The sequence below is a fragment of the Schistocerca gregaria genome, chromosome 2, assembly GCF_023897955.1.
Source record: "Schistocerca gregaria isolate iqSchGreg1 chromosome 2, iqSchGreg1.2, whole genome shotgun sequence".
NCBI lineage: Eukaryota > Metazoa > Arthropoda > Insecta > Orthoptera > Acrididae > Schistocerca > Schistocerca gregaria.
The window spans coordinates 869,974,101-869,994,539 of NC_064921.1; the positions used below are offsets into that span (position 1 = coordinate 869,974,101).

Genomic DNA, 20,439 nt, shown 5'->3' on the forward strand with positions numbered 1-20,439 from the left:
CATGTAAAATCACACAATGCACGATAACAGGCAGCAGGTCTTTACTTGAGGCATAAGTAATGTTGTGCCCGCCTCGCCATACCTCTCTCAGTCGTTTCGCGTGCTTGTCCTTCTGATATAGGCCGATTGGAGAGCGTCAGCTCTCGCGTCAGCCGAGCAAAGTCGAGGACAAGTCGAGACTCAAGCGGAATCGACGCACACAATATAGGGTGGCCTGCAGCCAGTAAGAGGAGGAAAGAAACATTAATTTAATGACGCGTGGCAAAAGTACTCATACGCAGAAGTAAAACGCAGGCTGCGGTGGCCGGGAATCGAACCCGGATCAACTGCTTGGAAGGCAACTATGCTGACCATTACACCACCACCGCACGGTTTTCTTCCGCGCACGCCGCGCTGTGTCTGCTTCCCGCCTGTCGGCGGCGGCTGAAGGTGGTCGCAGCAGCAGGCGCATTACGGGGTAGGCGAGCGCATCCAGACAGCGTCTCTACGCACATTTCGCGTCCTTTGGCAAGAGTCGTCGCGTGCGTGCGCCGCAACACTACTTAGACGATCGCGTTCGGGCGTCATTTTTAAGCAGTGCAGCGCAGGATTCAGCGTTTGTAGCATTCTCTCGAGAGGATGCCACGGCGCTGGACGGCAGTCCCACTTTCCCTTCAGACGTCTGCCGCGGAAAGCACAAGGAAGCTGCAAACTAGCTGAGCATCGGTGGTTCAGTGGTAGAATGCTCGCCTGCCACGCGGGCGGCCCGGGTTCGATTCCCGGCCGATGCATCATTTTGTTTTTTCCCCGATAGTGGAGCTGCGTGTCCTTCGCACTCGAAGTGCGTGGGCCACGAGAATGAACCGCGGGATTCCGTGTGGAAACAACCAAACACGCAGCGCGCACGTCTTCTCGTTTGGACTCCTGCGTGCTATTGTGCATACTGGCGTCGGCCTATCATCGCAAGTTGCCTGCAGCGCCGGGAATGCACGTGTAGTAACAGAAGAAATGAGCCAGCAAGTGCAGACTCTCTACCACTAGTATTTGCTACTTGCCGAGATTCCAGAAGATTTGGCCATCACGTGCCTCGGTAGCGCAGTAGGCAGCGCGTAAGTCTCATAATCTTAAGGTCGTGAGTTCGATCCTCACCCGGGGCATTTAATTTACTTCCGTTCACAGCTAAATTGACGGCTCTGGGGTTGCGAAGGAGCAAAACAGCTTGTAGTTTGTTATCCATAAGGCTTCAACAACTCAGCGTGAAAATGCTTACTTCCCGTTATTACTACTTGCAGTTCTTTTGTGAAATTTTCAAGAAAAAATGTACTAGTAATAAAACTGAATTTCGTATGATATAACATGTAAAGTCAGACAGTGTATGACCTGCTATATAATGACAGGCTGCAGGTCTTTACTTGCGAAATAAGTAAATAAATATTACTACTCACAGCTTTGCTTTTCCTCCTACCCCTGTAACAACGAGGCCAAAAGCAACGGACTGTGACTTTTGCCATGCGCGCCTCGGCATGGGAGAGCGAAAAGATGCTCGCAAACAGGGAAAGTGCGACACGGAAAGCCAGTGGAGGGGGTGTAAACCCCAAAAATAAGCGTGCGCGTCCGGTGTGGTCTAGTGGCTAGGATACCTGGCTTTCACCCAGGAGGCCCGGGTTCGATTCCCGGTACCGGAATGTAATTTTTTCGGAACAAATCACGACAAGTTTGGACCCTGCGAAATGCTGTTTCACGTCCTCCTCGCGTTATAGCTACTGGTTCATAAACGTGAGCTGAAAACAGTCGAGAGAAACGGGCACGCAATGAAATTACTACGAGCAGCGGAATAAAGGGAGAAGAGACCCTGGTCCACTGTTGGACTGCTACCATAGAAATGTTACCTGTAAATACGCAGAGCCACTCCGTCTAAGCGCTGGAAGACGGAGTGCACCGAGGCCCGTTAGCTCAGTTGGTTAGAGCGTCGTGCTAATAACGCGAAGGTCGTGGGTTCGATCCCCCCACGGGCCACTTCGATTTTACTACTTCAAAAAGGCAACGCCGATTTCCCCGGGCAAGTATGGTGACAAAGAAATCGTCACATTGTGTGGGAGCTGATAGGGGACCCGAAAGCGACTTGTCGGGACGCGCTAAAACACTTCACAGGTCACAGCACGCTGAACACACAGTTTGTCGTCCGATCACCGCTACTGCGCGACGCTGGGCGTTGTCAGTGCTTGGGCGGGTGACCGCCTGCGAACACAGGGCGCTGCCGACAGTTTCAATTCGTATTTCTCTTTTCTCGTCGGTTTCGGAGCTGCAGCGCTATTCGGTCTAGGGCACTGGCGCCACGTTTTGCCTCTCGGTATGCCAAGTCGCGCCGTGCGGCCACAGTGAAATGAAGGAGCGTGTTGTAAAATTTTCAACAAAGAAAAAAAGAAATGTGCTAGTAATAAAACTGAATTTGTCTGACAGAACATGTAAAATCACACAATGCACGATAACAGGCAGCAGGTCTTTACTTGAGGCATAAGTAATGTTGTGCCCGCCTCGCCATACCTCTCTCAGTCGTTTCGCGTGCTTGTCCTTCTGATATAGGCCGATTGGAGAGCGTCAGCTCTCGCGTCAGCCGAGCAAAGTCGAGACAAGTCGAGACTCAAGCGGAATCGACGCACACAATATAGGGTGGCCTGCAGCCAGTAAGAGGAGGAAAGAAACATTAATTTAATGACGCGTGGCAAAAGTACTCATACGCAGAAGTAAAACGCAGGCTGCGGTGGCCGGGAATCGAACCCGGATCAACTGCTTGGAAGGCAACTATGCTGACCATTACACCACCACCGCACGGTTTTCTTCCGCGCACGCCGCGCTGTGTCTGCTTCCCGCCTGTCGGCGGCGGCTGAAGGTGGTCGCAGCAGCAGGCGCATTACGGGGTAGGCGAGCGCATCCAGACAGCGTCTCTACGCACATTTCGCGTCCTTTGGCAAGAGTCGTCGCGTGCGTGCGCCGCAACACTACTTAGACGATCGCGTTCGGGCGTCATTTTTAAGCAGTGCAGCGCAGGATTCAGCGTTTGTAGCATTCTCTCGAGAGGATGCCACGGCGCTGGACGGCAGTCCCACTTTCCCTTCAGACGTCTGCCGCGGAAAGCACAAGGAAGCTGCAAACTAGCTGAGCATCGGTGGTTCAGTGGTAGAATGCTCGCCTGCCACGCGGGCGGCCCGGGTTCGATTCCCGGCCGATGCATCATTTTGTTTTTTCCCCGATAGTGGAGCTGCGTGTCCTTCGCACTCGAAGTGCGTGGGCCACGAGAATGAACCGCGGGATTCCGTGTGGAAACAACCAAACACGCAGCGCGCACGTCTTCTCGTTTGGACTCCTGCGTGCTATTGTGCATACTGGCGTCGGCCTATCATCGCAAGTTGCCTGCAGCGCCGGGAATGCACGTGTAGTAACAGAAGAAATGAGCCAGCAAGTGCAGACTCTCTACCACTAGTATTTGCTACTTGCCGAGATTCCAGAAGATTTGGCCATCACGTGCCTCGGTAGCGCAGTAGGCAGCGCGTAAGTCTCATAATCTTAAGGTCGTGAGTTCGATCCTCACCCGGGGCATTTAATTTACTTCCGTTCACAGCTAAATTGACGGCTCTGGGGTTGCGAAGGAGCAAAACAGCTTGTAGTTTGTTATCCATAAGGCTTCAACAACTCAGCGTGAAAATGCTTACTTCCCGTTATTACTACTTGCAGTTCTTTTGTGAAATTTTCAAGAAAAAATGTACTAGTAATAAAACTGAATTTCGTATGATATAACATGTAAAGTCAGACAGTGTATGACCTGCTATATAATGACAGGCTGCAGGTCTTTACTTGCGAAATAAGTAAATAAATATTACTACTCACAGCTTTGCTTTTCCTCCTACCCCTGTAACAACGAGGCCAAAAGCAACGGACTGTGACTTTTGCCATGCGCGCCTCGGCATGGGAGAGCGAAAAGATGCTCGCAAACAGGGAAAGTGCGACACGGAAAGCCAGTGGAGGGGGTGTAAACCCCAAAAATAAGCGTGCGCGTCCGGTGTGGTCTAGTGGCTAGGATACCTGGCTTTCACCCAGGAGGCCCGGGTTCGATTCCCGGTACCGGAATGTAATTTTTTCGGAACAAATCACGACAAGTTTGGACCCTGCGAAATGCTGTTTCACGTCCTCCTCGCGTTATAGCTACTGGTTCATAAACGTGAGCTGAAAACAGTCGAGAGAAACGGGCACGCAATGAAATTACTACGAGCAGCGGAATAAAGGGAGAAGAGACCCTGGTCCACTGTTGGACTGCTACCATAGAAATGTTACCTGTAAATACGCAGAGCCACTCCGTCTAAGCGCTGGAAGACGGAGTGCACCGAGGCCCGTTAGCTCAGTTGGTTAGAGCGTCGTGCTAATAACGCGAAGGTCGTGGGTTCGATCCCCCCACGGGCCACTTCGATTTTACTACTTCAAAAAGGCAACGCCGATTTCCCCGGGCAAGTATGGTGACAAAGAAATCGTCACATTGTGTGGGAGCTGATAGGGGACCCGAAAGCGACTTGTCGGGACGCGCTAAAACACTTCACAGGTCACAGCACGCTGAACACACAGTTTGTCGTCCGATCACCGCTACTGCGCGACGCTGGGCGTTGTCAGTGCTTGGGCGGGTGACCGCCTGCGAACACAGGGCGCTGCCGACAGTTTCAATTCGTATTTCTCTTTTCTCGTCGGTTTCGGAGCTGCAGCGCTATTCGGTCTAGGGCACTGGCGCCACGTTTTGCCTCTCGGTATGCCAAGTCGCGCCGTGCGGCCACAGTGAAATGAAGGAGCGTGTTGTAAAATTTTCAACAAAGAAAAAAAGAAATGTGCTAGTAATAAAACTGAATTTGTCTGACAGAACATGTAAAATCACACAATGCACGATAACAGGCAGCAGGTCTTTACTTGAGGCATAAGTAATGTTGTGCCCGCCTCGCCATACCTCTCTCAGTCGTTTCGCGTGCTTGTCCTTCTGATATAGGCCGATTGGAGAGCGTCAGCTCTCGCGTCAGCCGAGCAAAGTCGAGGACAAGTCGAGACTCAAGCGGAATCGACGCACACAATATAGGGTGGCCTGCAGCCAGTAAGAGGAGGAAAGAAACATTAATTTAATGACGCGTGGCAAAAGTACTCATACGCAGAAGTAAAACGCAGGCTGCGGTGGCCGGGAATCGAACCCGGATCAACTGCTTGGAAGGCAACTATGCTGACCATTACACCACCACCGCACGGTTTTCTTCCGCGCACGCCGCGCTGTGTCTGCTTCCCGCCTGTCGGCGGCGGCTGAAGGTGGTCGCAGCAGCAGGCGCATTACGGGGTAGGCGAGCGCATCCAGACAGCGTCTCTACGCACATTTCGCGTCCTTTGGCAAGAGTCGTCGCGTGCGTGCGCCGCAACACTACTTAGACGATCGCGTTCGGGCGTCATTTTTAAGCAGTGCAGCGCAGGATTCAGCGTTTGTAGCATTCTCTCGAGAGGATGCCACGGCGCTGGACGGCAGTCCCACTTTCCCTTCAGACGTCTGCCGCGGAAAGCACAAGGAAGCTGCAAACTAGCTGAGCATCGGTGGTTCAGTGGTAGAATGCTCGCCTGCCACGCGGGCGGCCCGGGTTCGATTCCCGGCCGATGCATCATTTTGTTTTTTCCCCGATAGTGGAGCTGCGTGTCCTTCGCACTCGAAGTGCGTGGGCCACGAGAATGAACCGCGGGATTCCGTGTGGAAACAACCAAACACGCAGCGCGCACGTCTTCTCGTTTGGACTCCTGCGTGCTATTGTGCATACTGGCGTCGGCCTATCATCGCAAGTTGCCTGCAGCGCCGGGAATGCACGTGTAGTAACAGAAGAAATGAGCCAGCAAGTGCAGACTCTCTACCACTAGTATTTGCTACTTGCCGAGATTCCAGAAGGTTTGGCCATCACGTGCCTCGGTAGCGCAGTAGGCAGCGCGTAAGTCTCATAATCTTAAGGTCGTGAGTTCGATCCTCACCCGGGGCATTTAATTTACTTCCGTTCACAGCTAAATTGACGGCTCTGGGGTTGCGAAGGAGCAAAACAGCTTGTAGTTTGTTATCCATAAGGCTTCAACAACTCAGCGTGAAAATGCTTACTTCCCGTTATTACTACTTGCAGTTCTTTTGTGAAATTTTCAAGAAAAAATGTACTAGTAATAAAACTGAATTTCGTATGATATAACATGTAAAGTCACACAGTGTATGACCTGCTATATAATGACAGGCTGCAGGTCTTTACTTGCGAAATAAGTAAATAAATATTACTACTCACAGCTTTGCTTTTCCTCCTACCCCTGTAACAACGAGGCCAAAAGCAACGGACTGTGACTTTTGCCATGCGCGCCTCGGCATGGGAGAGCGAAAAGATGCTCGCAAACAGGGAAAGTGCGACACGGAAAGCCAGTGGAGGGGGTGTAAACCCCAAAAATAAGCGTGCGCGTCCGGTGTGGTCTAGTGGCTAGGATACCTGGCTTTCACCCAGGAGGCCCGGGTTCGATTCCCGGTACCGGAATGTAATTTTTTCGGAACAAATCACGACAAGTTTGGACCCTGCGAAATGCTGTTTCACGTCCTCCTCGCGTTATAGCTACTGGTTCATAAACGTGAGCTGAAAACAGTCGAGAGAAACGGGCACGCAATGAAACTACTACGAGCAGCGGAATAAAGGGAGAAGAGACCCTGGTCCACTGTTGGACTGCTACCATAGAAATGTTACCTGTAAATACGCAGAGCCACTCCGTCTAAGCGCTGGAAGACGGAGTGCACCGAGGCCCGTTAGCTCAGTTGGTTAGAGCGTCGTGCTAATAACGCGAAGGTCGTGGGTTCGATCCCCCCACGGGCCACTTCGATTTTACTACTTCAAAAAGGCAACGCCGATTTCCCCGGGCAAGTATGGTGACAAAGAAATCGTCACATTGTGTGGGAGCTGATAGGGGACCCGAAAGCGACTTGTCGGGACGCGCTAAAACACTTCACAGGTCACAGCACGCTGAACACACAGTTTGTCGTCCGATCACCGCTACTGCGCGACGCTGGGCGTTGTCAGTGCTTGGGCGGGTGACCGCCTGCGAACACAGGGCGCTGCCGACAGTTTCAATTCGTATTTCTCTTTTCTCGTCGGTTTCGGAGCTGCAGCGCTATTCGGTCTAGGGCACTGGCGCCACGTTTTGCCTCTCGGTATGCCAAGTCGCGCCGTGCGGCCACAGTGAAATGAAGGAGCGTGTTGTAAAATTTTCAACAAAGAAAAAAAGAAATGTGCTAGTAATAAAACTGAATTTGTCTGACAGAACATGTAAAATCACACAATGCACGATAACAGGCAGCAGGTCTTTACTTGAGGCATAAGTAATGTTGTGCCCGCCTCGCCATACCTCTCTCAGTCGTTTCGCGTGCTTGTCCTTCTGATATAGGCCGATTGGAGAGCGTCAGCTCTCGCGTCAGCCGAGCAAAGTCGAGGACAAGTCGAGACTCAAGCGGAATCGACGCACACAATATAGGGTGGCCTGCAGCCAGTAAGAGGAGGAAAGAAACATTAATTTAATGACGCGTGGCAAAAGTACTCATACGCAGAAGTAAAACGCAGGCTGCGGTGGCCGGGAATCGAACCCGGATCAACTGCTTGGAAGGCAACTATGCTGACCATTACACCACCACCGCACGGTTTTCTTCCGCGCACGCCGCGCTGTGTCTGCTTCCCGCCTGTCGGCGGCGGCTGAAGGTGGTCGCAGCAGCAGGCGCATTACGGGGTAGGCGAGCGCATCCAGACAGCGTCTCTACGCACATTTCGCGTCCTTTGGCAAGAGTCGTCGCGTGCGTGCGCCGCAACACTACTTAGACGATCGCGTTCGGGCGTCATTTTTAAGCAGTGCAGCGCAGGATTCAGCGTTTGTAGCATTCTCTCGAGAGGATGCCACGGCGCTGGACGGCAGTCCCACTTTCCCTTCAGACGTCTGCCGCGGAAAGCACAAGGAAGCTGCAAACTAGCTGAGCATCGGTGGTTCAGTGGTAGAATGCTCGCCTGCCACGCGGGCGGCCCGGGTTCGATTCCCGGCCGATGCATCATTTTGTTTTTTCCCCGATAGTGGAGCTGCGTGTCCTTCGCACTCGAAGTGCGTGGGCCACGAGAATGAACCGCGGGATTCCGTGTGGAAACAACCAAACACGCAGCGCGCACGTCTTCTCGTTTGGACTCCTGCGTGCTATTGTGCATACTGGCGTCGGCCTATCATCGCAAGTTGCCTGCAGCGCCGGGAATGCACGTGTAGTAACAGAAGAAATGAGCCAGCAAGTGCAGACTCTCTACCACTAGTATTTGCTACTTGCCGAGATTCCAGAAGGTTTGGCCATCACGTGCCTCGGTAGCGCAGTAGGCAGCGCGTAAGTCTCATAATCTTAAGGTCGTGAGTTCGATCCTCACCCGGGGCATTTAATTTACTTCCGTTCACAGCTAAATTGACGGCTCTGGGGTTGCGAAGGAGCAAAACAGCTTGTAGTTTGTTATCCATAAGGCTTCAACAACTCAGCGTGAAAATGCTTACTTCCCGTTATTACTACTTGCAGTTCTTTTGTGAAATTTTCAAGAAAAAATGTACTAGTAATAAAACTGAATTTCGTATGATATAACATGTAAAGTCACACAGTGTATGACCTGCTATATAATGACAGGCTGCAGGTCTTTACTTGCGAAATAAGTAAATAAATATTACTACTCACAGCTTTGCTTTTCCTCCTACCCCTGTAACAACGAGGCCAAAAGCAACGGACTGTGACTTTTGCCATGCGCGCCTCGGCATGGGAGAGCGAAAAGATGCTCGCAAACAGGGAAAGTGCGACACGGAAAGCCAGTGGAGGGGGTGTAAACCCCAAAAATAAGCGTGCGCGTCCGGTGTGGTCTAGTGGCTAGGATACCTGGCTTTCACCCAGGAGGCCCGGGTTCGATTCCCGGTACCGGAATGTAATTTTTTCGGAACAAATCACGACAAGTTTGGACCCTGCGAAATGCTGTTTCACGTCCTCCTCGCGTTATAGCTACTGGTTCATAAACGTGAGCTGAAAACAGTCGAGAGAAACGGGCACGCAATGAAATTACTACGAGCAGCGGAATAAAGGGAGAAGAGACCCTGGTCCACTGTTGGACTGCTACCATAGAAATGTTACCTGTAAATACGCAGAGCCACTCCGTCTAAGCGCTGGAAGACGGAGTGCACCGAGGCCCGTTAGCTCAGTTGGTTAGAGCGTCGTGCTAATAACGCGAAGGTCGTGGGTTCGATCCCCCCACGGGCCACTTCGATTTTACTACTTCAAAAAGGCAACGCCGATTTCCCCGGGCAAGTATGGTGACAAAGAAATCGTCACATTGTGTGGGAGCTGATAGGGGACCCGAAAGCGACTTGTCGGGACGCGCTAAAACACTTCACAGGTCACAGCACGCTGAACACACAGTTTGTCGTCCGATCACCGCTACTGCGCGACGCTGGGCGTTGTCAGTGCTTGGGCGGGTGACCGCCTGCGAACACAGGGCGCTGCCGACAGTTTCAATTCGTATTTCTCTTTTCTCGTCGGTTTCGGAGCTGCAGCGCTATTCGGTCTAGGGCACTGGCGCCACGTTTTGCCTCTCGGTATGCCAAGTCGCGCCGTGCGGCCACAGTGAAATGAAGGAGCGTGTTGTAAAATTTTCAACAAAGAAAAAAAGAAATGTGCTAGTAATAAAACTGAATTTGTCTGACAGAACATGTAAAATCACACAATGCACGATAACAGGCAGCAGGTCTTTACTTGAGGCATAAGTAATGTTGTGCCCGCCTCGCCATACCTCTCTCAGTCGTTTCGCGTGCTTGTCCTTCTGATATAGGCCGATTGGAGAGCGTCAGCTCTCGCGTCAGCCGAGCAAAGTCGAGGACAAGTCGAGACTCAAGCGGAATCGACGCACACAATATAGGGTGGCCTGCAGCCAGTAAGAGGAGGAAAGAAACATTAATTTAATGACGCGTGGCAAAAGTACTCATACGCAGAAGTAAAACGCAGGCTGCGGTGGCCGGGAATCGAACCCGGATCAACTGCTTGGAAGGCAACTATGCTGACCATTACACCACCACCGCACGGTTTTCTTCCGCGCACGCCGCGCTGTGTCTGCTTCCCGCCTGTCGGCGGCGGCTGAAGGTGGTCGCAGCAGCAGGCGCATTACGGGGTAGGCGAGCGCATCCAGACAGCGTCTCTACGCACATTTCGCGTCCTTTGGCAAGAGTCGTCGCGTGCGTGCGCCGCAACACTACTTAGACGATCGCGTTCGGGCGTCATTTTTAAGCAGTGCAGCGCAGGATTCAGCGTTTGTAGCATTCTCTCGAGAGGATGCCACGGCGCTGGACGGCAGTCCCACTTTCCCTTCAGACGTCTGCCGCGGAAAGCACAAGGAAGCTGCAAACTAGCTGAGCATCGGTGGTTCAGTGGTAGAATGCTCGCCTGCCACGCGGGCGGCCCGGGTTCGATTCCCGGCCGATGCATCATTTTGTTTTTTCCCCGATAGTGGAGCTGCGTGTCCTTCGCACTCGAAGTGCGTGGGCCACGAGAATGAACCGCGGGATTCCGTGTGGAAACAACCAAACACGCAGCGCGCACGTCTTCTCGTTTGGACTCCTGCGTGCTATTGTGCATACTGGCGTCGGCCTATCATCGCAAGTTGCCTGCAGCGCCGGGAATGCACGTGTAGTAACAGAAGAAATGAGCCAGCAAGTGCAGACTCTCTACCACTAGTATTTGCTACTTGCCGAGATTCCAGAAGGTTTGGCCATCACGTGCCTCGGTAGCGCAGTAGGCAGCGCGTAAGTCTCATAATCTTAAGGTCGTGAGTTCGATCCTCACCCGGGGCATTTAATTTACTTCCGTTCACAGCTAAATTGACGGCTCTGGGGTTGCGAAGGAGCAAAACAGCTTGTAGTTTGTTATCCATAAGGCTTCAACAACTCAGCGTGAAAATGCTTACTTCCCGTTATTACTACTTGCAGTTCTTTTGTGAAATTTTCAAGAAAAAATGTACTAGTAATAAAACTGAATTTCGTATGATATAACATGTAAAGTCACACAGTGTATGACCTGCTATATAATGACAGGCTGCAGGTCTTTACTTGCGAAATAAGTAAATAAATATTACTACTCACAGCTTTGCTTTTCCTCCTACCCCTGTAACAACGAGGCCAAAAGCAACGGACTGTGACTTTTGCCATGCGCGCCTCGGCATGGGAGAGCGAAAAGATGCTCGCAAACAGGGAAAGTGCGACACGGAAAGCCAGTGGAGGGGGTGTAAACCCCAAAAATAAGCGTGCGCGTCCGGTGTGGTCTAGTGGCGTAGTCTGCCTGCGGCAGCGGTGGTGAGCGGACCTCCAGGGCCAGCGCGCTGCGGCAGGAAGTGTTTACGTCAGGCGGTGAGTCGCGTGCTTACAGCGTCTGCTTATTAGTATTCGTTCCGTTCTGTAGGATCTGATATGCAATTATGACTCCGACTAACAGGAAAGATACCTTGAAGTTTACCTTTGATAGGAACTTTTCGAAACCAAATTCGTTTGAAGTTGAAGCATGGTTAGAGGAAACAGCTAAGATTACTTTTGATGACATTGTAGGGATAAATTTCTCTATCGTGACTAGTGTTGTTTATGTGAAATTAACGTCCTCTGAACTGTGTGATAGAATTGTAGAGTCCAGTGGAGGTGTACTGAAGTTTAAACATAGCGATGGTACCGTCAGTGACGTCAGCATTACGCATGCTGGACTGGGCATCCGGACGGCACGTATTTTCGAACTCCCGTTTGAAATAACAGCCGCGCAAATAAATTCTGCATTGACACCTTACGGGAGGGTCATTAACAATTTTGCGGAGCGTTGGTCCAAAGCCCACAAATTTCCGGTGCTTAACGGCGTCAGGCAGGTTAAGATCGATATACAGAAGCACATACCTTCATATATTTACGTAGGTGGACATCGCGGAATTGTCATATATGATGGGCAGCCAAAAACGTGTGCCGGCTGTGGTGCGCCCGGCCACGTGCGCTCTGAATGTATACAAAGACGGGTGACGCAGATACCTGCCGGTGAAGCCGCTAGCCCCCCTGTGACGACGGCACTGCCACTGACATACGCTGTCGCGGCTTCTGGTCTTCCACCCGCGACCCCGCCTGTAGATGCCCCTCGTTTGAATGATGTTTTGGCCGATAACGTCAAAGAACCGAGTGCTGACGCGGCACCGCCGCTACCACACTCAGAGATGGAGGTAACGACGGATGACTCCCCAGTGGTTGATGCCACTGGTACTGAGGATGAAGCAGACGCTGTGTTCCCGGCGGATCAACCCCAGGGTCAACAGTCCACTTCGGATGTTGATGATACTGCGAACCCTAACAGGAAGCCTTCCAAAAAGAAGCGGAGACTTGCACATCAAGGAGCCAATCAGCTCGCCCCACAGCTCCGCGACAAAGCGAAACGAATAAGCAGCCAAATGTGTCAGAACACTTCTGAACCCTCTGAAGTTGGTCTCCATGCGTCTGGTCGAATGGACATTGATCCTGTAGTGTCTCCCCCTGTGAATCCACGACGGGTGGAAGATAGTGATACCTCGAGTAGAGTCGTTTTGCCGGATACCCACGCTCAAGGAAACGCAGGATCGCTTTTGTCAGAGGCCACTCTCACTGGGAATTGGGCACAGGAAATGGAAGTATTGGATGCGAGCAATGATGCGGCTGTCATGCGGACCATTGAGACGGAATCTTCGGCACCCCCCACAGAGCAGCATACACCAACCGTACCGGGAACTACAGGAACTCCGACTGACGCGCTTGGCCTCAATTTCGTTAGCCATCCTTCTAAGACTGTTTAATTAATAGTATGTGCCTTCTCCCATGAACGAGCCCCAAGCCTATAAAATTGCCACGTTAAACATCAATAAGATACAGTCGTACTGGCGGCTCCGTAATTTACAAGATTTTGTATACGCAGCGGATATCGATATTCTGTTACTTCAAGAAGTCGCTGCGATTGAACTTGACCGAATAACTGGTTATATTACTCTCTCCAATTCCGGGAGCGGTGCGAATTTAGGGACAGCGATTCTGTTAAAAGAAGGGATTGTAGCGACCGACGCAGAAAAACTGCCTGATCATAGAGGGATCGCTGTCACTTTCCATCGGACACGCATAATCAATGTTTACGCCCCGTCCGGCAGTAGCAATAGGCGTGCTAGGGCTGAGTTCTTCACAAGCGCCATAGTCCCACTTTTTAGGGGAACCTACGATCGTATAATTTTTGCGGGTGACTTCAATTGTGTCTTAAGTCCAAAAGACCAGACGCCTAATTTTAACAAATCTGGAGAACTAGAACGTATCGTCCAAGAAATGAACCTCATTGACACATGGGAGCATACGCACGGAGCGGCACCTGGGTTCACTCATGTCACGAACCACTCTGCAAGCCGGCTAGACAGAATCTATGTATCGGCGTGTATGAAGACTCAAGTCCTCCAATCCGAAGTTTGGCCCACAATTTTTTCCGATCATGCCGCATATATTTGTACTGTTAACATGGTCAAGCAAGGCACATTTCGCGGCAGAGGTTTCTGGAAACTTAACAATGCTCTCCTTAACGATGTTGACTGTCACCGTGTCTTTAACGAAACATGGGAGGCATGTGAACGACGGGTTGCACAGTATGCCTCCGTTACTGAATGGTGGATAACACATGCCAAACCAACTTTATCAAAAATGTTTAAACGCTACGCTCGGGACAAATCCTGGTGGCAACGGCAAACGTCTGAGTTTTATTTTACTTGTCTCAGGGAGCTTTACCAGTCCGATGTGACTGTACCTGAAAATTTTATGCAGATTAAAAAAATTAAGGCAAAATTATTAAAACTTCAGCGGCAGCAGGCAGAAGGCTTTCAAATAAGGTCCAGGCCCCAGAATGTGATAGACGACGAAATGACATCCATGTTTCACGTCATTCGTGAAAATAAGAGGGGGCGGCGGAGATTAATAACTCGTCTTCAGTTGAGTGAAGGCGTTGCGCTCACGCGGCAACAAGACATACGGAACGCACTTCACAATCACTTGGCAGGTCTCCTGGCAACGACACATACCGACGATGGAACTCACGATGAATTACTCAATAACTTGCAAAGGACTTTGGGTGCTGCTGAAGTCGAAACTCTCATGCGAGAAATTGATGAAGACGAATTGGATTCTGCGCTATCACGAAGTCCGAAAAATAAATCGCCGGGACCCGACGGTCTCACTGCCGAATTTTATCTTACTTTCTGCGACAAATTAAAGCCCAAGTTGTTGAGTATGTTTAATGAAATTTTACGGCCAGATTTTAATGTTCCTCAGGCTCTCGTGGAAGGCATCGTGGTTTTAATCCCTAAACGCCCAATGTGCAGTTCTGTTGACGATTTTCGGCCGCTTACTTTACTGAACAGTGACTACAAAATTTTAGCACGTATTATTTCTAATAGATTGAAAATGTTGATGAATACTGTCATTGGTCAGTACCAGACCAGTGTAGGTGTCGGTAGGACGATCTTCCAAAATTTGTCTCAATACAGGGACGTTATAGCCATTGCAGATGCGTGTAAGATACGGTGTGCGCTAGTTTCCCTTGACTTTTCAAAGGCATTCGACAGAGTAAACCATCAGTTTCTCATCCGGACGATGCATGCCATGGGATTTCCACTACGTTTTATCAATCTTATACATGAGCTCCTTCGTAAAGGAGTAACTCGACTCATGGTGAATGGCCAGCTGAGCGCATCAATTAATATTACTAATTCAGTGCGACAGGGATGCCCTATGTCGATGGCCTTGTTTGCCATTGCCATTGAGCCTTTGCTTGTCACCTTGACACAGCGTCTACAAGGATTAACCATCCACGGCATTAAGATTGTTTGTACTGCATATGCGGATGACGTCGGATTTTTGGTCATGGACGAAGGTGAAGTCGAGGAAGCCCTTCAGATCGTCAAAAACTACGAACTTGTTGCGGGTGCGAAGTTGAATGCCAGGAAATCTGGCATTATGAACATAGGACGCGGCATCTCGCTGCACCATCACGGTCAGTTGCAACTAATTTCTAAAATGAAATGCCTTGGTATTGAGTACAGGAGCAACATACAGCACACAATTGCGGTGAACTATAGGAATCTCCTGGCAAGTATGCGTGCTTGCATGCAGACCCACTACCTAAGAAGCCTTGATGAACTGCAGAAAGTCACCTTCGCTAATGTCTACCTCACCTCAAAGATTAACTACGTTGCACAAGTACTGCCCATGCCACAGGAGACAGCGAAGCGTATGATGTCCGCTCTAGGCCATTTTGTCACACGTGGACACATTTTTAAAGTCAAGTACGATACGCTCACTCTCTCCACGACCGATGGAGGCTTAAATTTAACAGATGTTCGTTCCAAGTCACGAGCTTTGTACGTATGCACCACCTACAAACGGTGGAGGTCGTTACCGAACAGTCTAACGGCTCACTTGTTAACCGAAATAGCGCCGGCCTGCCTGCAGCCTCCTGTCTCTGTTCAACATATTCCGCCTGCGCTGACTCACTTTAAGAGCTTTTTCATTGAGTTCAGTTACGTACGGTCAACTCTCCCAGAAAATGAGCTTTCCGTGGTGAAGTTAGTTTATAATAAACTACTGGCAACCAAGAACAGGAACAACATCGAACACAAATACCCCAATCATCGCTGGCCAGTGATATGGAAAAACATACATAGCCGTGATTTACCAACGTCAGTGAAAGCCTCTTGGTACAGGGTCGTGAACCGTAAAATAAGTACCAATTCACGACTTCATGCTCTACATTTGGCTGACTCACCTTTGTGCCTAACGTGCAACTTGCCTGATACTGATGAACATCGTTTTCTGTGCACCACTGTCCAAGCAGTTTGGCCATGCATTCGCCGAAAACTGGCTACGATTATGAGGACTTCCCAGCTTTGTATTAAACCTGAAGATTTCCTGTATCCGGATTCAGTGCCGTACCCGAACACCAAACGGAACTCTGTCAATTGGTTGAAGGGTCATTATGTTCATTATTTACAGACGCAAGAACCCAAGAGTGAGGCGGCGTTCTGTCTTTACCTGGCATTACAGTTTCACATACTTTCACAGACGAGACATTACAGGAAACGATATGCGAATTTTTTAGAAGTCGTTCTTCGATGAAAGAAGTATTTTTTTCTTTCCTTCATTCTACATTGCTTTGTTTTTTCTCTTTTCTTCTTCAAATGTCACAGTGACGTATACTGAACAGTGTTACGACAAGGACTATTTTATTTTCTTCTGTTTTTCTAGCGGACCAGAGTTCCTTTTTCATTTTCTATTAAAAAAAAAATATATATATATATATATTCTACTTTGTCACCATTGCGGGACTATGCAATAGGTTTAGAAGTATCTTTGGTTTGGAAATCGGAATAGTTCAGAAGAATAAGTACTTCAGAAATCATGGCAGATGAAGCCGACGCCGACGAAGGCGATTTATGGCGAGCGCAAGGCGGGGCTGAAGGGGAGGAAGGAGGCCCTAATAAAAAAAAAAAAAAAAAAAAAAAAAAAAAAAAAAAAAAAAAAGTGGCTAGGATACCTGGCTTTCACCCAGGAGGCCCGGGTTCGATTCCCGGTACCGGAATGTAATTTTTTCGGAACAAATCACGACAAGTTTGTACCCTGCGAAATGCTGTTTCACGTCCTCCTCGCGTTATAGCTACTGGTTCATAAACGTGAGCTGAAAACAGTCGAGAGAAACGGGCACGCAATGAAATTACTACGAGCAGCGGAATAAAGGGAGAAGAGACCCTGGTCCACTGTTGGACTGCTACCATAGAAATGTTACCTGTAAATACGCAGAGCCACTCCGTCTAAGCGCTGGAAGACGGAGTGCACCGAGGCCCGTTAGCTCAGTTGGTTAGAGCGTCGTGCTAATAACGCGAAGGTCGTGGGTTCGATCCCCCCACGGGCCACTTCGATTTTACTACTTCAAAAAGGCAACGCCGATTTCCCCGGGCAAGTATGGTGACAAAGAAATCGTCACATTGTGTGGGAGCTGATAGGGGACCCGAAAGCGACTTGTCGGGACGCGCTAAAACACTTCACAGGTCACAGCACGCTGAACACACAGTTTGTCGTCCGATCACCGCTACTGCGCGACGCTGGGCGTTGTCAGTGCTTGGGCGGGTGACCGCCTGCGAACACAGGGCGCTGCCGACAGTTTCAATTCGTATTTCTCTTTTCTCGTCGGTTTCGGAGCTGCAGCGCTATTCGGTCTAGGGCACTGGCGCCACGTTTTGCCTCTCGGTATGCCAAGTCGCGCCGTGCGGCCACAGTGAAATGAAGGAGCGTGTTGTAAAATTTTCAACAAAGAAAAAAAGAAATGTGCTAGTAATAAAACTGAATTTGTCTGACAGAACATGTAAAATCACACAATGCACGATAACAGGCAGCAGGTCTTTACTTGAGGCATAAGTAATGTTGTGCCCGCCTCGCCATACCTCTCTCAGTCGTTTCGCGTGCTTGTCCTTCTGATATAGGCCGATTGGAGAGCGTCAGCTCTCGCGTCAGCCGAGCAAAGTCGAGACAAGTCGAGACTCAAGCGGAATCGACGCACACAATATAGGGTGGCCTGCAGCCAGTAAGAGGAGGAAAGAAACATTAATTTAATGACGCGTGGCAAAAGTACTCATACGCAGAAGTAAAACGCAGGCTGCGGTGGCCGGGAATCGAACCCGGATCAACTGCTTGGAAGGCAACTATGCTGACCATTACACCACCACCGCACGGTTTTCTTCCGCGCACGCCGCGCTGTGTCTGCTTCCCGCCTGTCGGCGGCGGCTGAAGGTGGTCGCAGCAGCAGGCGCATTACGGGGTAGGCGAGCGCATCCAGACAGCGTCTCTACGCACATTTCGCGTCCTTTGGCAAGAGTCGTCGCGTGCGTGCGCCGCAACACTACTTAGACGATCGCGTTCGGGCGTCATTTTTAAGCAGTGCAGCGCAGGATTCAGCGTTTGTAGCATTCTCTCGAGAGGATGCCACGGCGCTGAACGGCAGTCCCACTTTCCCTTCAGACGTCTGCCGCGGAAAGCACAAGGAAGCTGCAAACTAGCTGAGCATCGGTGGTTCAGTGGTAGAATGCTCGCCTGCCACGCGGGCGGCCCGGGTTCGATTCCCGGCCGATGCATCATTTTGTTTTTTCCCCGATAGTGGAGCTGCGTGTCCTTCGCACTCGAAGTGCGTGGGCCACGAGAATGAACCGCGGGATTCCGTGTGGAAACAACCAAACACGCAGCGCGCACGTCTTCTCGTTTGGACTCCTGCGTGCTATTGTGCATACTGGCGTCGGCCTATCATCGCAAGTTGCCTGCAGCGCCGGGAATGCACGTGTAGTAACAGAAGAAATGAGCCAGCAAGTGCAGACTCTCTACCACTAGTATTTGCTACTTGCCGAGATTCCAGAAGGTTTGGCCATCACGTGCCTCGGTAGCGCAGTAGGCAGCGCGTAAGTCTCATAATCTTAAGGTCGTGAGTTCGATCCTCACCCGGGGCATTTAATTTACTTCCGTTCACAGCTAAATTGACGGCTCTGGGGTTGCGAAGGAGCAAAACAGCTTGTAGTTTGTTATCCATAAGGCTTCAACAACTCAGCGTGAAAATGCTTACTTCCCGTTATTACTACTTGCAGTTCTTTTGTGAAATTTTCAAGAAAAAATGTACTAGTAATAAAACTGAATTTCGTATGATATAACATGTAAAGTCACACAGTGTATGACCTGCTATATAATGACAGGCTGCAGGTCTTTACTTGCGAAATAAGTAAATAAATATTACTACTCACAGCTTTGCTTTTCCTCCTACCCCTGTAACAACGAGGCCAAAAGCAACGGACTGTGACTTTTGCCATGCGCGCCTCGGCATGGGAGAGCGAAAAGATGCTCGCAAACAGGGAAAGTGCGACACGGAAAGCCAGTGGAGGGGGTGTAAACCCCAAAAATAAGCGTGCGCGTCCGGTGTGGTCTAGTGGCTAGGATACCTGGCTTTCACCCAGGAGGCCCGGGTTCGATTCCCGGTACCGGAATGTAATTTTTTCGGAACAAATCACGACAAGTTTGGACCCTGCGAAATGCTGTTTCACGTCCTCCTCGCGTTATAGCTACTGGTTCATAAACGTGAGCTGAAAACAGTCGAGAGAAACGGGCACGCAATGAAATTACTACGAGCAGCGGAATAAAGGGAGAAGAGACCCTGGTCCACTGTTGGACTGCTACCATAGAAATGTTACCTGTAAATACGCAGAGCCACTCCGTCTAAGCGCTGGAAGACGGAGTGCACCGAGGCCCGTTAGCTCAGTTGGTTAGAGCGTCGTGCTAATAACGCGAAGGTCGTGGGTTCGATCCCCCCACGGGCCACTTCGATTTTACTACTTCAAAAAGGCAACGCCGATTTCCCCGGGCAAGTATGGTGACAAAGAAATCGTCACATTGTGTGGGAGCTGATAGGGGACCCGAAAGCGACTTGTCGGGACGCGCTAAAACACTTCACAGGTCACAGCACGCTGAACACACAGTTTGTCGTCCGATCACCGCTACTGCGCGACGCTGGGCGTTGTCAGTGCTTGGGCGGGTGACCGCCTGCGAACACAGGGCGCTGCCGACAGTTTCAATTCGTATTTCTCTTTTCTCGTCGGTTTCGGAGCTGCAGCGCTATTCGGTCTAGGGCACTGGCGCCACGTTTTGCCTCTCGGTATGCCAAGTCGCGCCGTGCGGCCACAGTGAAATGAAGGAGCGTGTTGTAAAATTTTCAACAAAGAAAAAAAGAAATGTGCTAGTAATAAAACTGAATTTGTCTGACAGAACATGTAAAATCACACAATGCACGATAACAGGCAGCAGGTCTTTACTTGAGGCATAAGTAATGTTGTGCCCGCCTCGCCATACCTCTCTCAGTCGTTTCGCGTGCTTGTCCTTCTGATATAGGCCGATTGGAGAGCGTCAGCTCTCGCGTCAGCCGAGCAAAGTCGAGGACAAGTCGAGACTCAAGCGGAATCGACGCACACAATATAGGGTGGCCTGCAGCCAGTAAGAGGAGGAAAGAAACATTAATTTAATGACGCGTGGCAAAAGTACTCATACGCAGAAGTAAAACGCAGGCTGCGGTGGCCGGGAATCGAACCCGGATCAACTGCTTGGAAGGCAACTATGCTGACCATTACACCACCACCGCACGGTTTTCTTCCGCGCACGCCGCGCTGTGTCTGCTTCCCGCCTGTCGGCGGCGGCTGAAGGTGGTCGCAGCAGCAGGCGCATTACGGGGTAGGCGAGCGCATCCAGACAGCGTCTCTACGCACATTTCGCGTCCTTTGGCAAGAGTCG

General features: G+C 50.5%; 30 non-coding genes across 30 annotated transcripts; 23 read left to right on the top strand and 7 right to left on the bottom strand.

Moving 5' to 3' along the window:
- Positions 1 to 296: 296 nt before the first annotated feature.
- On the bottom strand, positions 297 to 368 carry Trnag-ucc (transfer RNA glycine (anticodon UCC)). Its single transcript has one exon. It is a non-coding gene; the product is annotated as a tRNA-Gly (tRNA).
- Positions 369 to 699: 331 nt separating this feature from the next.
- Trnag-gcc (transfer RNA glycine (anticodon GCC)) lies at positions 700 to 770 on the top strand. The gene has a single exon. It is a non-coding gene; the product is annotated as a tRNA-Gly (tRNA).
- A 293-nt stretch (positions 771 to 1,063) lies between these two features.
- Trnam-cau (transfer RNA methionine (anticodon CAU)) lies at positions 1,064 to 1,136 on the top strand. Its single transcript has one exon. It is a non-coding gene; the product is annotated as a tRNA-Met (tRNA).
- Positions 1,137 to 1,592: 456 nt separating this feature from the next.
- On the top strand, positions 1,593 to 1,664 carry Trnae-uuc (transfer RNA glutamic acid (anticodon UUC)). Its single transcript has one exon. It is a non-coding gene; the product is annotated as a tRNA-Glu (tRNA).
- A 257-nt stretch (positions 1,665 to 1,921) lies between these two features.
- Positions 1,922 to 1,995, top strand: Trnai-aau (transfer RNA isoleucine (anticodon AAU)). The gene has a single exon. It is a non-coding gene; the product is annotated as a tRNA-Ile (tRNA).
- Positions 1,996 to 2,736: 741 nt separating this feature from the next.
- Positions 2,737 to 2,808, bottom strand: Trnag-ucc (transfer RNA glycine (anticodon UCC)). Its single transcript has one exon. It is a non-coding gene; the product is annotated as a tRNA-Gly (tRNA).
- A 331-nt stretch (positions 2,809 to 3,139) lies between these two features.
- Positions 3,140 to 3,210, top strand: Trnag-gcc (transfer RNA glycine (anticodon GCC)). The gene has a single exon. It is a non-coding gene; the product is annotated as a tRNA-Gly (tRNA).
- A 293-nt stretch (positions 3,211 to 3,503) lies between these two features.
- Positions 3,504 to 3,576, top strand: Trnam-cau (transfer RNA methionine (anticodon CAU)). Its single transcript has one exon. It is a non-coding gene; the product is annotated as a tRNA-Met (tRNA).
- A 456-nt stretch (positions 3,577 to 4,032) lies between these two features.
- On the top strand, positions 4,033 to 4,104 carry Trnae-uuc (transfer RNA glutamic acid (anticodon UUC)). Its single transcript has one exon. It is a non-coding gene; the product is annotated as a tRNA-Glu (tRNA).
- Positions 4,105 to 4,361: 257 nt separating this feature from the next.
- Trnai-aau (transfer RNA isoleucine (anticodon AAU)) lies at positions 4,362 to 4,435 on the top strand. The gene has a single exon. It is a non-coding gene; the product is annotated as a tRNA-Ile (tRNA).
- Positions 4,436 to 5,177: 742 nt separating this feature from the next.
- On the bottom strand, positions 5,178 to 5,249 carry Trnag-ucc (transfer RNA glycine (anticodon UCC)). The gene has a single exon. It is a non-coding gene; the product is annotated as a tRNA-Gly (tRNA).
- Positions 5,250 to 5,580: 331 nt separating this feature from the next.
- On the top strand, positions 5,581 to 5,651 carry Trnag-gcc (transfer RNA glycine (anticodon GCC)). The gene has a single exon. It is a non-coding gene; the product is annotated as a tRNA-Gly (tRNA).
- Positions 5,652 to 5,944: 293 nt separating this feature from the next.
- Positions 5,945 to 6,017, top strand: Trnam-cau (transfer RNA methionine (anticodon CAU)). The gene has a single exon. It is a non-coding gene; the product is annotated as a tRNA-Met (tRNA).
- Positions 6,018 to 6,473: 456 nt separating this feature from the next.
- Positions 6,474 to 6,545, top strand: Trnae-uuc (transfer RNA glutamic acid (anticodon UUC)). Its single transcript has one exon. It is a non-coding gene; the product is annotated as a tRNA-Glu (tRNA).
- Positions 6,546 to 6,802: 257 nt separating this feature from the next.
- Trnai-aau (transfer RNA isoleucine (anticodon AAU)) lies at positions 6,803 to 6,876 on the top strand. The gene has a single exon. It is a non-coding gene; the product is annotated as a tRNA-Ile (tRNA).
- A 742-nt stretch (positions 6,877 to 7,618) lies between these two features.
- On the bottom strand, positions 7,619 to 7,690 carry Trnag-ucc (transfer RNA glycine (anticodon UCC)). Its single transcript has one exon. It is a non-coding gene; the product is annotated as a tRNA-Gly (tRNA).
- Positions 7,691 to 8,021: 331 nt separating this feature from the next.
- On the top strand, positions 8,022 to 8,092 carry Trnag-gcc (transfer RNA glycine (anticodon GCC)). The gene has a single exon. It is a non-coding gene; the product is annotated as a tRNA-Gly (tRNA).
- Positions 8,093 to 8,385: 293 nt separating this feature from the next.
- Trnam-cau (transfer RNA methionine (anticodon CAU)) lies at positions 8,386 to 8,458 on the top strand. Its single transcript has one exon. It is a non-coding gene; the product is annotated as a tRNA-Met (tRNA).
- A 456-nt stretch (positions 8,459 to 8,914) lies between these two features.
- On the top strand, positions 8,915 to 8,986 carry Trnae-uuc (transfer RNA glutamic acid (anticodon UUC)). Its single transcript has one exon. It is a non-coding gene; the product is annotated as a tRNA-Glu (tRNA).
- Positions 8,987 to 9,243: 257 nt separating this feature from the next.
- Positions 9,244 to 9,317, top strand: Trnai-aau (transfer RNA isoleucine (anticodon AAU)). Its single transcript has one exon. It is a non-coding gene; the product is annotated as a tRNA-Ile (tRNA).
- A 742-nt stretch (positions 9,318 to 10,059) lies between these two features.
- On the bottom strand, positions 10,060 to 10,131 carry Trnag-ucc (transfer RNA glycine (anticodon UCC)). The gene has a single exon. It is a non-coding gene; the product is annotated as a tRNA-Gly (tRNA).
- Positions 10,132 to 10,462: 331 nt separating this feature from the next.
- Trnag-gcc (transfer RNA glycine (anticodon GCC)) lies at positions 10,463 to 10,533 on the top strand. Its single transcript has one exon. It is a non-coding gene; the product is annotated as a tRNA-Gly (tRNA).
- A 293-nt stretch (positions 10,534 to 10,826) lies between these two features.
- Positions 10,827 to 10,899, top strand: Trnam-cau (transfer RNA methionine (anticodon CAU)). Its single transcript has one exon. It is a non-coding gene; the product is annotated as a tRNA-Met (tRNA).
- Positions 10,900 to 16,962: 6,063 nt separating this feature from the next.
- Positions 16,963 to 17,036, top strand: Trnai-aau (transfer RNA isoleucine (anticodon AAU)). The gene has a single exon. It is a non-coding gene; the product is annotated as a tRNA-Ile (tRNA).
- A 741-nt stretch (positions 17,037 to 17,777) lies between these two features.
- Positions 17,778 to 17,849, bottom strand: Trnag-ucc (transfer RNA glycine (anticodon UCC)). The gene has a single exon. It is a non-coding gene; the product is annotated as a tRNA-Gly (tRNA).
- Positions 17,850 to 18,180: 331 nt separating this feature from the next.
- On the top strand, positions 18,181 to 18,251 carry Trnag-gcc (transfer RNA glycine (anticodon GCC)). Its single transcript has one exon. It is a non-coding gene; the product is annotated as a tRNA-Gly (tRNA).
- A 293-nt stretch (positions 18,252 to 18,544) lies between these two features.
- Trnam-cau (transfer RNA methionine (anticodon CAU)) lies at positions 18,545 to 18,617 on the top strand. Its single transcript has one exon. It is a non-coding gene; the product is annotated as a tRNA-Met (tRNA).
- Positions 18,618 to 19,073: 456 nt separating this feature from the next.
- Trnae-uuc (transfer RNA glutamic acid (anticodon UUC)) lies at positions 19,074 to 19,145 on the top strand. The gene has a single exon. It is a non-coding gene; the product is annotated as a tRNA-Glu (tRNA).
- A 257-nt stretch (positions 19,146 to 19,402) lies between these two features.
- Positions 19,403 to 19,476, top strand: Trnai-aau (transfer RNA isoleucine (anticodon AAU)). Its single transcript has one exon. It is a non-coding gene; the product is annotated as a tRNA-Ile (tRNA).
- A 742-nt stretch (positions 19,477 to 20,218) lies between these two features.
- On the bottom strand, positions 20,219 to 20,290 carry Trnag-ucc (transfer RNA glycine (anticodon UCC)). Its single transcript has one exon. It is a non-coding gene; the product is annotated as a tRNA-Gly (tRNA).
- Between the last annotated feature and the right edge of the window lie 149 nt (positions 20,291 to 20,439).